The 13,553-nt window shown below is 46.2% G+C and overlaps 1 long non-coding RNA gene across 1 annotated transcript in view; it reads right to left on the bottom strand.

Moving 5' to 3' along the window:
- Positions 1-9,009: 9,009 nt before the first annotated feature.
- Positions 9,010-13,553, bottom strand: part of LOC101904307 (uncharacterized) — a 47,120-nt gene continuing 42,576 nt past the window's right edge. Inside the window, exons 3-5 of the long non-coding RNA XR_001501626.3 lie at positions 11,923-12,093; positions 11,572-11,783; positions 9,010-9,893 (exon numbers count right to left, since the gene is read on the bottom strand). This is a non-coding gene — a long non-coding RNA (uncharacterized lncRNA). The remainder of the gene's footprint in view (positions 9,894-11,571; positions 11,784-11,922; positions 12,094-13,553) is intronic.

Below are 13,553 nucleotides of genomic sequence, written 5' to 3' on the forward strand. Positions count from 1 at the left end.
GCACCAGGGACCTATTCCGTGGAAGACAATTTTCCCACAGACTGCATGGAGCAGTGGGGTGGGGGTGAGAGATGGTTTTAGAATGATTCAAATGCATTACATTTATCATGCATTTTATTTCTATTATTATTATTATTGCATCAGCTCCACCTCAGATCATCAGGCATTGGATCCCAGAGGTTGGGGACCCTGGCCCTAGACCATGACCTGATTTGATGATTTGCAGTTATAATTAAATTCAGGAGTCATCATACTGGATTAAAGTGGACCCCCCCCAATCCCTGGAGAAGGCAATGGCACCCCACTCCAGCACTCTTGCCTGGAAAATCCCATGGATGGAGGAGCCTGATAGGCTACAGTCCATGAGGTCGCAAAGAGTCGGACACGACTGACCACTTGCACTACTCATGGCCCTGCTGACTCACTAATGGCCTCCGAAACTTTGAGAATAGCTTTCTGTTGTTTAAGCTTCCTAGTCCGTGGAAGTTTGTTACTGCAGGACACACGTATGGTATCCAAGTCACAACGGTAAAGCTAGGGTTTAGCTGCCATTCCGTCTCCAGCCTTTTTCCTTGCGCTTATTTTGACGGATCTTAGGAAAAGAGTCGGACAAGACCGAGCGACTTCACTTTCACTTTTCACTTTCATGCATTGGAGAAGGAAATGGCAACCCACTCCAGTGTTCTTGCCTGGAGAATCCCAGGGACGGGGGAGCCTGGTAGGCTGCTGTCTATGGGGTCGCACAGAGTCGGACACGACTGAAGTGACTTAGCAGCAGCAGCAGCAGGAATAGTAACTGCTTTCAGGCCCAGTTGACTGGGAGTGTTTGTGCATTCACTCAACATCAGCAGAAACACCCCCGCTTGCTTTAGTCAGCTGCCTCTGCCCACCTGTGCTCTGCAGGGGTCTCTAACTGTGGAGATCTTAGCTCTGAAGCTCATGAGTCCTGGGGGCCAGGAAGGAAGCGGCGGGGAGGCCTTGCCAAACCTGCTGAGCCCAACACCTCTGCTGCCGTGTCAAAGGCACGTATTTAGAAATGATGGCAGATTCTACCCCCAGCACGCCATTACACAGGCGGGGTAAGCTAAGGCCGGGGAACTGCTCACTGAGGATATCCTGCACTGTACAGTATCCTTGACTGGTGTCCTTGGCTGATGACAAATGATGTTCTTACTCAAACGGGGCCTCCCAGGGGGCTCAGCGGTAAAGAACTCGCCTGCAATGCAGGAGACGCAGATTTGATCCTTAGGTCAGGAAGATCTCCTGGAAGAGGAAATGGCAACCTACTCCAGTATTCTTGCTTGGAAAATCCCATGGACAGAGGAGCCTGGTGGGCTACAGGCCAGAGGGTCTCAAAGAGTCAGACATGACTGAGCGACTGAGTATGAACGCTCAAACAGCAACTGAAAGATAACGTCATAACTGAGGAAAGAAAGGCCAGAAGTGAAAACACAAAAGTGCCACCTGTCTAGTGAAAGGGAAAGTGTTTCACTGATTTCACTTATAAAATCAGTGCATGGTGACACAAAACACGAAAATTATACAAGTATGTAAAAAGTCAAAACAGACGCGCCTTTGCCACGATTTTCACCCCTAAACCTGTCCTCCCCAGGAACTACCATTTATAACATGTGTGGGGTTTGCCTAGGGGAAGAATCTCCTTTGCCCATATGGACATGCTGTCACACTGTCTGTTTCCTTTTGTTTTATTTTTAAAGCACAGCGTCTAACAACTTCCTTTTTCATTTGTTGCTAGATTGTCTTCATCTTCCCACACAAGTAAAGAGAGATTTATCTTAGAAAGGAACTGTGAATCGGAGTTGGGGGAACTCTGTAAGATATCTGGGTGATTATAAATTTACAATGGGCCTTGAGGAAATATGCCACAACTTTCTGTGGGTGTGACCTGAAACTTGTGAGTGTGCACATCACAAATTCTGGGGAGAGAGATTTGAAGGCGGTCAAGAGGAGAAGCGGAAAAAGATTCACCAGCCAGTGTTAACCCTAAGGCTTCCCGCCACAGTATGTGCGATATTTTTCTTCCGTGGCTGGGAAAAAGTGGTCTCCAGTGACGCTCCTGAAAGAGTCAACAGTTATGGATGGTTAGACATTTTGTCAGTATATAGAAAGGAGTGGAAAAGCCACAGGAAAACATATATTTTTTTTAATCTCGGGTCAAGTAGAAGGTAGACCTAACTTACATAGTGCAAGGATGCTTTATGTACAATTTCATCCCTAAATCTTAAAAATTTGGAGAGTACATTGCAAAAGCACAAAAATACAGGGCCCCAAAAAAAGTCTTTAAGAAAGTAGAAGACTTTATCTTCTTGAAGAAGATGAACAATCTTGAGATTCAATAATTCCTTGAGAACCACAGAAAAACAAAGTTCAAGATAGCTTAGACATTGATAAGGGCTGAATGAATTTTCCCTACCCTGATAAATCCCCCGGAGAACGAAATGGCAGCCCACTCCAGTACTCTTGCCTGGAAAATCCCATGGACGGAGGACCCGGGAGGCTACCGTCCATGGGCTGCAAAGAGTTGGACGTGACTGAGCGACTTCACTCACCCTGATAAATCACATTATAGTAGGTCCTCAATTAGGGCATTTAGCCCCCCTGCCCCCAGGGGACATGTGGCAATGTCCCTTTAAGGACTTTAAATTTTTTATTTAAGTTTGACGGTGCCGGGTCTTTGTTGCTGCACTGGCTCTCCTCTAGTTGTGGCTGGGGGTGGGGGCTACTCTCTAGTTTGGCTGCCCAGCTCCTCACTGCAGTGGCCTCTCTTGCAGTGGCCCGTTGCAGAATACAGGCTCTAGGACGCGTGGGCTCAGTCGTTGCTGTGTCTGGGCTCTAGAGCTCAGGCTCAGTAGTTGTGGTGCACAGGCTTAGTTGCTCTGACTCGTGTGGGATCTTCCCCGACCAGGGATTGAACCTCTGACTCCTGCATTGGCAGGTGGATTCTTTACCACTGAACCACGAGGGAAGCGGCTTTGACTGTCACCCTGGGGTGAGGGTGGGGGACAGTGCTTCTGGCATTAACGGGTGGAGGCCAGGGATGCTGTTCAGTACTCTACAAAGTACAGGGCAGCCACCAACAATGAAAAATTACCCAGCCTAAAATGTCAGAACTGATGGGACTGACATGCCCTGTGTTACAGTTTTTCTAAAGGGATTGCTTTTTGTGTTATAATGGATACAAAATCCTACTCAACCAAATTCATAAACACATCAAAAACATGTTCATTTCAAAACACATCAAAAACAATATAATTTTCTTATGAATCTAAACCAATCTCAACTACCGAACTCCCCCTCCTCCCAAAAAAGCTGGAATGAAAATTGTGAATGAGATATACTCCCTTGAAAAACTATGAAGTAAGGTTAAACAGTGGTACCCAAAACACAGAACAGGACTTCTAGGCAAGCCAGACATGACTTCAGACACTGGAGGGAAGGGCCGATTCTCATGAAGCTGATCTGGGTCTCTCACAATAAACCTACTCATAGTTTGAAACTACACTCCAAGCCTGGAGAACAAGGTTTAAACTTATTTCCATAGTAAAAGGAAGGAAGAAAAACTTGGCCTCTTCTGTGGTTGATTGTTTAACAATACACACACACACGCACACACACACCACTTATTCTGGATTTCTGTGAATAAAGCCCACAAAATTAAGGGGAAAAAAAGAAATCTTCCCTTTTCCCCTGGGTACCAGCCAACTGGTATGAGCCTCTGGTGCCCTGCATGAGTTGAACGTGTCACCACTCCACCCCCACCCCACCCAGGCTCAGCTGTGGATTTTGTACTCCTGAGGTCACCCTGGGTGCTGGTACAGGCTGAGTATCTCCTTGCCTCACATCCACTTTCCAAGTCCCCATTGTCTTAGTAAGCCACGTGAAGCTCCCAGTGCCCACCAGGAGGCAAAAGAATGTGCATGTCTCAGACAGCTGCAGCATCGCGTACATAAACTGTTTACTTTAGGGCAGGGAGTAATAGACTGTGGGTGAGCTAGGAGTTTCATCCATAGGTTCACAGCAGCCTTGGAGACATCCACGCCGGAACCGCAGTACCAGAGACTCCGGAGAATTCGTTCCTCGAGGCCTCTGCAGGGGTGAGGGCTGCCACCTGGAGCGGTGCAGCGCAGACCCAGCTCGAGGGCTCCATCCAGGGTCAAGGAACCTGACTCCAGCCCCCACCTGGTTGACCTCCTTCCTCCCCAGGAAGAGGGATTTTCCTCTAACTTCACAGCGTGCATCGACTTTCCACAGCCTGATGAAGACGCTGTGGAGCAAAATGCAGGACAAGAAAGACCCCTGAGCGTATCACGAGGGATTCCCTCCCAAGTAGCTTTGGTCTGCCCTCTGCTTCCATCAGAAATGAGAAGGCTGCTGATCCCTATTTACGTTTAAGCTCTCATAAACTAAATAATCAGTTCCTATTAACGACCCTGATTATTCAGCTCCTATTTTTAAATGCTGGTCTTTCAGCATGCCCGAAGTGGGTGGTTTTAATTAAGCCTAATTGCAGATACATCACATCCAAATATACACCCTACACAAATGATTAACAGGGACTGGAATCTAGTTCATTACATGGGGGTTGGCAGTGGGATGGTGGTTGTATCTCAAACTTAAATGTATCATATAAATGACCTTTCTGGTAACTATGATGGTGAGAGCGTTGTTAATGAGAGTCATTTAGGATACAGTCTAACATCAGCTTCAGAAGTTCAGTCCTCAGTGTCAAGTTCATGGAAGTTTTGTTTCCTTGAAGCGCTATGTTGGGATGTTCTGGTTTTGATTTTCTCTGGATTTGAATGCCCAGATGTCTTCTTCCAAAACAGTGTCTTCAAACGTGGCAATATGATATTGTCATTAAACAAGCATTAATCTTAAATTCGGAGAAGGCAATGGCACCCCACTCCAGTACTCTTGCTTGGAAAATCCCATGGATGGAGGAGCCTGTTGGGCTGCAATCCATGGGGTCGCTAAGAGTCTGACACGACTGAGCAACTTCACTTTCACTTTTCACTTTCACGCATTGGAGAAGGAAATGGCAACTCACTCCAGTGTTCTTGCCTGGAGAATCCCAGGGACGGAGGAGCCTGGTGGGCTGCCATCTATGGGGTCGCACAAGAGTCGGACACGACTGAAGTGACAGCATAGCAATTTTAAATTAAAAAGAAAATTCACTTTGTGTACAAACTGCAATCGCTCTTCATCAGCCCTTCCCTAGAAATCGGCTTTTTACAGCTAACAACACACTCACAAACTTTATCCATCTAAATTTCATCTGATTTCAGAATACTTCCAGGATCCTGGTGGTGGTGGTGTTGTTGTTTTTACATGTTAGAAGTGAGGAAACTGAAGAACGAAACAGTGATTTGGCCAGCACAAGATCTCCTCTGGCTGGCCCTTAGGTTCACCTACTTAGGGAGCTCACCTGCAAAGATCCGATTTGTCCTAGAGACCTGATCTCCGTGCTATGAACCATCACCTCACGCAGCATCACTCCCTGTGGGCGGGGCCCCAGGCGCAGCAGCCAATCAGGGGCCACCAAAACAAACACCCGGTGAGGTGACTCAGCTCCCCTCCACCTGCCAGAGTCAGCGTTGTACATTTAGCATCTACGGAGGATCTGACATTTTCACCAGAATCTTTTCCAGACAGAACACAGTAAAAACAAGTAAAAATCATCTTCAGTGTCAGGCTGCTGACTGCCTGTTCCACTGGTTGACAGCAAAGACCCTGTAAAATACTGTTGAAATATACACTGCTGCTGCTGCTGCTAAGTCGCTTCAGTCGTGTCCGACTCTGTGCGACCCCCATAGACAGCAGCCCACCAGACTCCTCCGTCCACAGGATTCTCTAAGCAAGAACACTGGAGTGGGTTGGGAATATACACTACCATATGTGAAATAGAGAGCCAGGAAATTTGCTGTGTGACTCAGGGAACTTAAACTGGGCCTCTGTGATAACCTAGAGGGGTGGGAGGGAGGTTCAAGAGGGAGGGGACATAGGTATACCTCTGGCTGATTCATGTTGATATATGGCAGAAACCAACATAATATTGCAAAGTAATCTTTCAATTAAAAATAAATAAATTTTTAAAAATACTGTTGGAAAGTTCACCAGAAAACTGTCCTAACTATGAGGGTCCTGCAGTGCCTTCTTCAGCTAAGTAGCTTTAGTCGTGTCAGACTCTTTGCAACCCTATGGACCGTAGCCCACTAGGCTCCTCTGTCCATAGAATTCTCCAGGCAAAAACACTGGAGTGGGTTGCCATGCCCTCCTCCAGGGGATCTTCCCAACTCGGGGAATTGAACCTGCGTCTCTTATGTCTCCTGCATTGGAAGGCGGGTTCTTTACCACTGACGCCACTTGGGATGTCAACTTGCTCAAATCCAGCAACGAAGTGTACCTGGTCTACAGAGACAGTCACTGCCAGGCAGGGTTTCTGTTGTCCTTGGACTGTTATTCCTTGTGGGAATGTTTCTGATGCTCTGAAGTTCAGACAGATGCTCTGAGACAGTGAGAGGATTGGAGTGGCTCATAACAGAGGCCCGTAGGATTAAGATGATGTCCTGTTTCAGGTTTGGCCTAAACCAGCTTCCACCACTGGTTGCACCTTTCAATTGAATTGAGAGAGTTCCTTTTAATCCAGGTCAGAGATTTGGAAAAATGACGGCTGGTTACTGTGGGTGGGTGGATTTGACCCTTAGATGTTTGGCCACCCAGCACGGTTGACTTGGATGAAGGGTGTGGAGAGGCTGGGGCCACCTGTGTTGAAATCAGGCACAATTGACTATGGATCTCCGCTCCTCCGGAATCTACTGTGTGACATCAGGCATGTCACTCAACCTCTCTGAGCCTCTGATTTTTGTATCTATAAAACGGAACAGTCACAGTTAACTTATTGAATCATTATGAGGTTCAGGTGAATTAATGGGAATAAAGTGCCTTGCTCATAATGAAGACTAATATGTATCAAAGAGGGTTCTATTTATCGGGATATTCCTTCTGAACTTACGACAGTATTGCATAGTAAAGCCAAAGTAACCATACTTCTTAAATATTCTCTAATGGACCCACCACTTAGAGAAGGAGCTGACACTCAAACCCACCCCCAACACCCAACTCCAGGCCTACAGAAAGTTGGGCTGATGTCTACATCAGTCTTGTAAACAGACAAACAGCGAAACCATCAAAAAACAAAGTGCAAAAACAATGCAAGTCAACGACAAAGTGAAACTTCAAACCTCGCCTGGAATAACAGGTTTCCTGATGTGAAAGACCATGACTGAGGAACTGCTAGAATCACTCAATTTGTGGTGAAGGCTGGTGTTGCAATTAAAATTTAAAATGTATTAATAAAAAAAACCCAAAATATTTATTTTATCATTTTTTAAAAGTCTGCCCTGCACAGCTTGCACGTTCTTAGTTCCCTGACCAGGGATCAAACCCAAGCCCTTGCAGGGAAAGTCTTAACCACTGGACTGCCAGGGAAGTCCCTGAAGTTTTATTTTCAATGTCCAGATGTCCCAGCTGTCATTTTTCTTCCACTGGTTTTACGAAATCACGTTCATCATCCTAAGTTCATTTTAAGCGGCCTTGAGTCAGCAGAAAGTATCCTTCAATAAAAGAAGCCATTGTGTATATATGCTCACACATGTCACTTCACAGAATAAGGACGAAATGGCTTCACAAATTCCATCCCATCAGTAAGAACTCTCTACAGGTACAAATCCAAGGCAAATGTGAGTTGAATGGGAGTAAATTTCCTGTGTGCCACTGATGAGTGTGATGGATCTGGGCAAGATGAAGAGAAGGCAGTGACGGGCTTCCCTGGAGTCCAGTGGCTGAGACTCTGTGCTCCTAATGCAGGAGGGGGCCCAGTTTGACCCCCGGTCAGGAAGCTAGCCCCCATGGGCCGCAGCCAAGAGTTTGCATGCCACAACGAAGACCCAGTGTGGCCAAATAAATATTTTTAAAAAGAAAAAGGAGAGAGAGAGAGAGAAGCCAGCAAGAAGGACAATCAAATAGACAAACACAACAGGGTTCTGTTAGTGGATCTGTTCCCCTAAAGGCAATGCAGACCTCCTGGGGCCCCTGAAAGCCGGAAGCACCCCTCCACCCCAAACCCCCACCCCACCCCCACCACCTGGAGCCAGCACAGACCTATGGAGAAGAGACCAGAAGAATCCACCACGCCTAAGAAATCTCACTGCCCGAGCACAGCTTTCAGATGAGCGGAGTGTGGTTTCACCCTGGGTCTCTCCTCCAGATCCCCATCAGCCTCTGCCTTGTTGGCATCACTGCCCTCTAAAACACCAGCCTCAGCCTTTCCCACCCACTTCCAAGCTACCCAGGCCCCGTGCTCCGTGCCAGGGCAGTGGCTATGTAAACATCACTGGGTGTGCGGCTCCCAGCCTCCGCGCTGGTCTCTGTTTGAATGAGTCACCTCGTTCCAGTCTTCTAAGCAAGCCAGCTCCTCCAGAAGCACTGTCCTCCAGGCCTCCTCCTAAAAAACTGATTCATCCGTTCATCCATCACGCAATAACCTGAGTCACGTGTTACGCAAGCCCAAAGGACGTATGGTGTATGCTGCCTACCCAGAAATCTAAGGTTTGTAGATTTCTAGGCTTCAACTTGAGTGGGGGAAGGAGTGGAGTAGAAATGAATGCCACATTTTTTCAAAGTGAATTGTATTTAAAAACCCACATAATACAACATCTGTGTGAATCAGCCTCCCGGGACTCAATGTAAACGGTTGCTGATATAAATAGATGTGCTTTTAAGCAAAGACAGATGTCCCAGCCCAAAATGTTAAGAAAACACATAAAACGGTTAAGTTCAAAGGCATCTAGGCTTCCATCTGTTTTCCCCCAGGAGGTGAATCTTCAACAGGCTATTTCAGCAAAGGTATGGAAGAGAGAATCTTTTGTCTTGTGCCACCGAAAGAGACGTGTGAACAGCATACGGTCAAGACGAGCATCCAATAGCCCGTGTCCTGGTAAGTTCTTACACATTCTTATGGTATTTACTTGAAGAACATTCCAGAGGCCTCCTGGACGCAGACTGCCTCAGAATGTTATTTCAGGGAGCACTAGGCAGGAGGCGTTGGGAATAAGTCATTGGAAATTTGGGGAAGAAGGTAGGTTGCCGGCAGGATTCTGAAGTCAGAGCGGCCATAGGACCACAGTTCTTCCTGGGAAGAGACCCGCCTCTTCTCCTCTCACAGCAAGAACCCAAGATCCGGACACTGATACCGGAATTCCCGTTTCAGTGGGGAGGGGAACAGTCTCAGTGAGACTATGAAGACAACTAAAACCAGGCAGAAAAGGTCATTTATAAATAGAGCAATTCACATTTTTTGCGTGTCAGGCATGGTGCTTGGAAGCATTTTCACATGCATTCATTTCCTCGCTGAATGTAAGCAATGCAGTAAAGCATTTAAAACTCTGAAAGAATTAGAGACAGGGAAAAGTGTGGATTTTGACCATACTACCCTTTATATGGTAAAAAAAAAAATGCTATCGGACTTTGCAAAGCAGGTTCCCTTTCTTGCAGAAGCGTGTGGCAAAGATTGTTGCCTTTGGAGCTTCCCCCGCTGACGGAAGCTGTGACTGCTTTGTAGGGGGGTGAGGACTGAGATGGGAGGGCTAGGGGTGAAACAGCCTGGAAAGCTGCCCGCAGGTCATCTTTGGCAAGCCCCTGCCCGCCCAGCCAGTGGACACGGGAGGGACGGTTGGTGCCTTCAGGGCCTGGCAGCCTTGCTGACCTCATACAGGTGTGGTCACTCTGGCTGACTGAGGTTTAAGGTTGAAAAGGCCCACTTTTGTTTCCTTTGTCATGAAACCAAATGACCTGGAACTTGGTTCTTAGTTAAACTGTAAGAAAAGAAAGACAAAACAAAGTCCCAGTTCCTAGGTATGGATATTCTTTTTCAGATTCTTTTCCATTACATCTTATTATAGGGTACTGAATATAGTTCCCTGTTTTATACAGTAGGTCCTTGTTGGTTATGTATTTCATATATCAGTTCAGTTCCGTCGCTCAGTCGTGTCCGACTGTTTGCGACCCCATGAATTGCAGCACGCCAGGCCTCCCTGTCCATCATCAACTCCCGGAGTTCCCAAACTCCTAAGTTATCCATCCCTTCCTTCCATTTTAGTAACCATAAGTTTGCTTTCTATGTCTGTGAGCCTGTTTTTGTTTTGTATACAAGTTTATTTGTATCGTATTTTAGATTTCACATGTAAGTGATATCATGCATTTGTTTTTTTAATTTATTTTTAATTGGAGGATAATTTTTTTTACAAAGTTGTGTTGGTTTCTGCTGTACTACAACATATATATATATATGTCTCATGGCTGATATATATATATGTGTGTGTGTATATATATATATATATATATATATATCTTCCTTCTTGAGCCTCCTTCCCATGAATGGATAAAGAAGTGTGGTACATATATACAGTGGAATATTACTCAGCCATAAAAAGACCAAATGTGACTCAGTTGATCTGAGGTGTGTTTCTCTCTGACTTACCTTACTTAGTATGATCATCTCTAGGGCCATCCGTATTGCTGCAAATGGCATTATTTTATTCTTTTTATGGCTGAGTAATATTCCATTTATTTATAATATTCCATTGCATATTTATAATATTCCATTGTATATCCAGGGGCTTCCCTGGTGGCTCAGAGGTTAAAGCATCTGCCTGCAATGCGGGAGACCTGGGTTCAATCCCTGGGTCGGGAAGATCCCCTGGAGAAGGAAATGGCAACCCACTCCAGTATTCTTGCCTGGAGAATCCCATGGGCAGAGGAGCCTGGTGGGCTACAGTCCACGGGGTCGCAAAGAGTCGGACACGACTGAGCGACTTCACTTTCACTTTCATTGTATATCCATCCTAACTCACATATACTTAGGATATGTATGTCTGACTCTTTGTGACTCTATGGACTGTAGCCTACCAGATTTCTCTGTCCGTGGGATTCTCCAGGCAAGAATGCTGGAGTGGGTTGCCACGTCCTTCTCCAGGGGATCTTCCTGACCCAGGGATTGAACCCATGTCTCTTATGTCTTCTGCATTGGCATGCAGGTTCTTTACCGCTAGTGGCACCTGGGAAACCCTCCATTGTATATATGTACCACATTTTCTTTATCCATTCCTCTGTCAATGGACATTTAGGTTGCTTTCATACCTTGGCTGTTTTAAATTGTGCTGCAGTGAATCTTGTTCAGCTATATGCCCGAGTGGGATTATTGGATCATATGGTAGTTCTATTTTCAGTTCTATTTTCCGTAGAGACTGCACCAATTGGCATGCCCACCAGCATGTAGGAGGCTTCCCTTTTCTCCACACCTTCTCCAGCATTTATTGTTTGTCAACTTTTGAATGATGGCCATTCTGACCAGAGTGAGGTGATACCTCACGGGACTTTTGATTTGCAGTTCTCTGAGCATCTTTTTGTGTGTCTGTTGGCTATCTGTATGTCTTCTTTAGGGATACATCTACTTGGGTCTTTGACCGGGCATTAGTATTTATAGAAAATTACCTCTAGGTTGTGTGCACAGGCTGGACAGGTTGTCAGGAGTTGCAGGAACATCTTTGCTGCGTTGATACGATAGCATCACCAGTCAGTGGCCTGGTCAAGTGAACAAGATTTGGTCCCCTTGTCCCCAGACATCTGTGAGTATCAGGATGAACTGTCATATTAGTCAAACTTTCAGATGTGGTCACAGGTGATGTCTGGTCTGTGCAGACGTGCTGTAGTACAAGTGGACAAGGCGAGACGGTCAGAGTCCATGTCCTCAGGAGGACACATTTCCCAGCCACCCTTGAAGTCAGGTTGGCCATTCTACTGGGTTCTGGCCAGTGGAAAGTGGGCAGAAGGTCTGAGAGTTACCTGTGGGCTTGGCCATTCACACCCTGCGTGGTCTCTGATGCACACTCCTTTTCCATCATGACCCTGGAGGTCATGCGTGAAGATGGTGGTTTCAGAGGATGTAAGGAGACTGGATCCCTGGGCTCCCACTTGGAGGACAGGTCCCAGGAGGGCTTCCCAGGTGGCATTTGACTGTGGAGGAGGGAAAAGAGATCTTTATGATGTTAAGACACTGAGGTTTGGAGATGCTTACAGCAGCTAGCATTCATTGATAGCATTTATTATCCTGATGCTTGCATCTAAATCTAGGAAGCATAGACAGATGCTGCCCAGCAGTGTGCTTACAGGTAACTTCTTTTTCAGATTTTTTTCCTGATCAGGCGTGTGGTTCAACTCAGTCCCAAAGGATCCCAGATGGGAAGAGGAAGAGAATAGAAAGTGAACAGAGTGAGGTGATGCTTACTCCAGACCCAATTCACATAAATTCCTAGAACAAAAGGGTCATTCGGTTCATTCCCTGATTCTAAGCACAGTTACATCCTGGTCACCCTTGAGGGCCAGTCTGTTAACCTGTTCCTAAACGAAGCCAAGCCTGAGCGTCCACGGCCCACCCTAGTAATCCGGTGACTCAAAACTCGGGGACCAGGGGATTCTTCTTAAGAGCTGACCCAAGCCTGTTGGCCGCCATGCCTTGTTCCCATTCATTCTGTTCAATGAGGGGCAGCCTGCTGCTCAGTTTCCACACTGTATGTCTTCATTTCTTTGCTTCCTGACATCACATAAATGCCTCGTGGCTCTTTCCTCACTAGGTAGAATAATGTGTTGGTCTGAAATTTATTGAATCCAACAAGCCAATGATTGAAGCTCAGTCTCTGCCCTCAAGGAGATAAGACAGATACACAAAAGAGCTGGCAGGGTCTTATTATGCCTCCTGGCACTGCTTCTGCTTTGTCCTCTTCTGTTTGCCATGAAATGATGGGACCCAAGGCTATGATCTTAGTTTCTTGAATGTCAAGTTTTAAGCAGATTTTTCACTCTCCTCTTTCAACTCTGAATATTCATTGGAAGGACTGATGCTGAAGCTGAAGCTCCAATACTTTGGCCACCTGATAAGAAGAGCTGACTCATTGTAAAAGAGCCTGATGTTGGGAAAGACTGAAGGTGGGAGAAGGGGACAACAGAGGATGAGATGGTTAGATAAAATAACTGACTTAATGGACATGAATTTTAACAAACTCCAGGATAGAGTGGAGAACAGGGAAGCCTGGCATGCTATAGTCCATGGGGTCATAAAAAGTCAGACACAACTTAGTGACTGAACAACAACATCGTTATGTTAACAATGAGTGAGAGGAATCTGACAAGGAAGAAAAGATGGGCTACAATCTCCCTCCCCAAAGAGGTGGGCTTCCAGAGGCCCGAAAAGATGGTGAGAACATGGAAAAGTCAAGACAAGGGTAAGGACATTACGAGAAAATTTGGAGGCCAGGATGAGCATGGGGTGAGATTGTGAGAACCCCAGGTCAGCTGGAGTGGAAACTTGCACTGGGAGCAGGGAAGAGGCTCAAGGGAAAGAAAAATGAGATCTGATCTTGGAAGGTGTGGTTGGTAGAACAATGGCCCCCACAAGGGTTGTTGTAGTTCAGTTGATC

This window comes from Bos taurus, chromosome 1 (genome assembly GCF_002263795.3).
Source record: "Bos taurus isolate L1 Dominette 01449 registration number 42190680 breed Hereford chromosome 1, ARS-UCD2.0, whole genome shotgun sequence".
Classification (NCBI taxonomy): Eukaryota; Metazoa; Chordata; class Mammalia; order Artiodactyla; family Bovidae; genus Bos; species Bos taurus.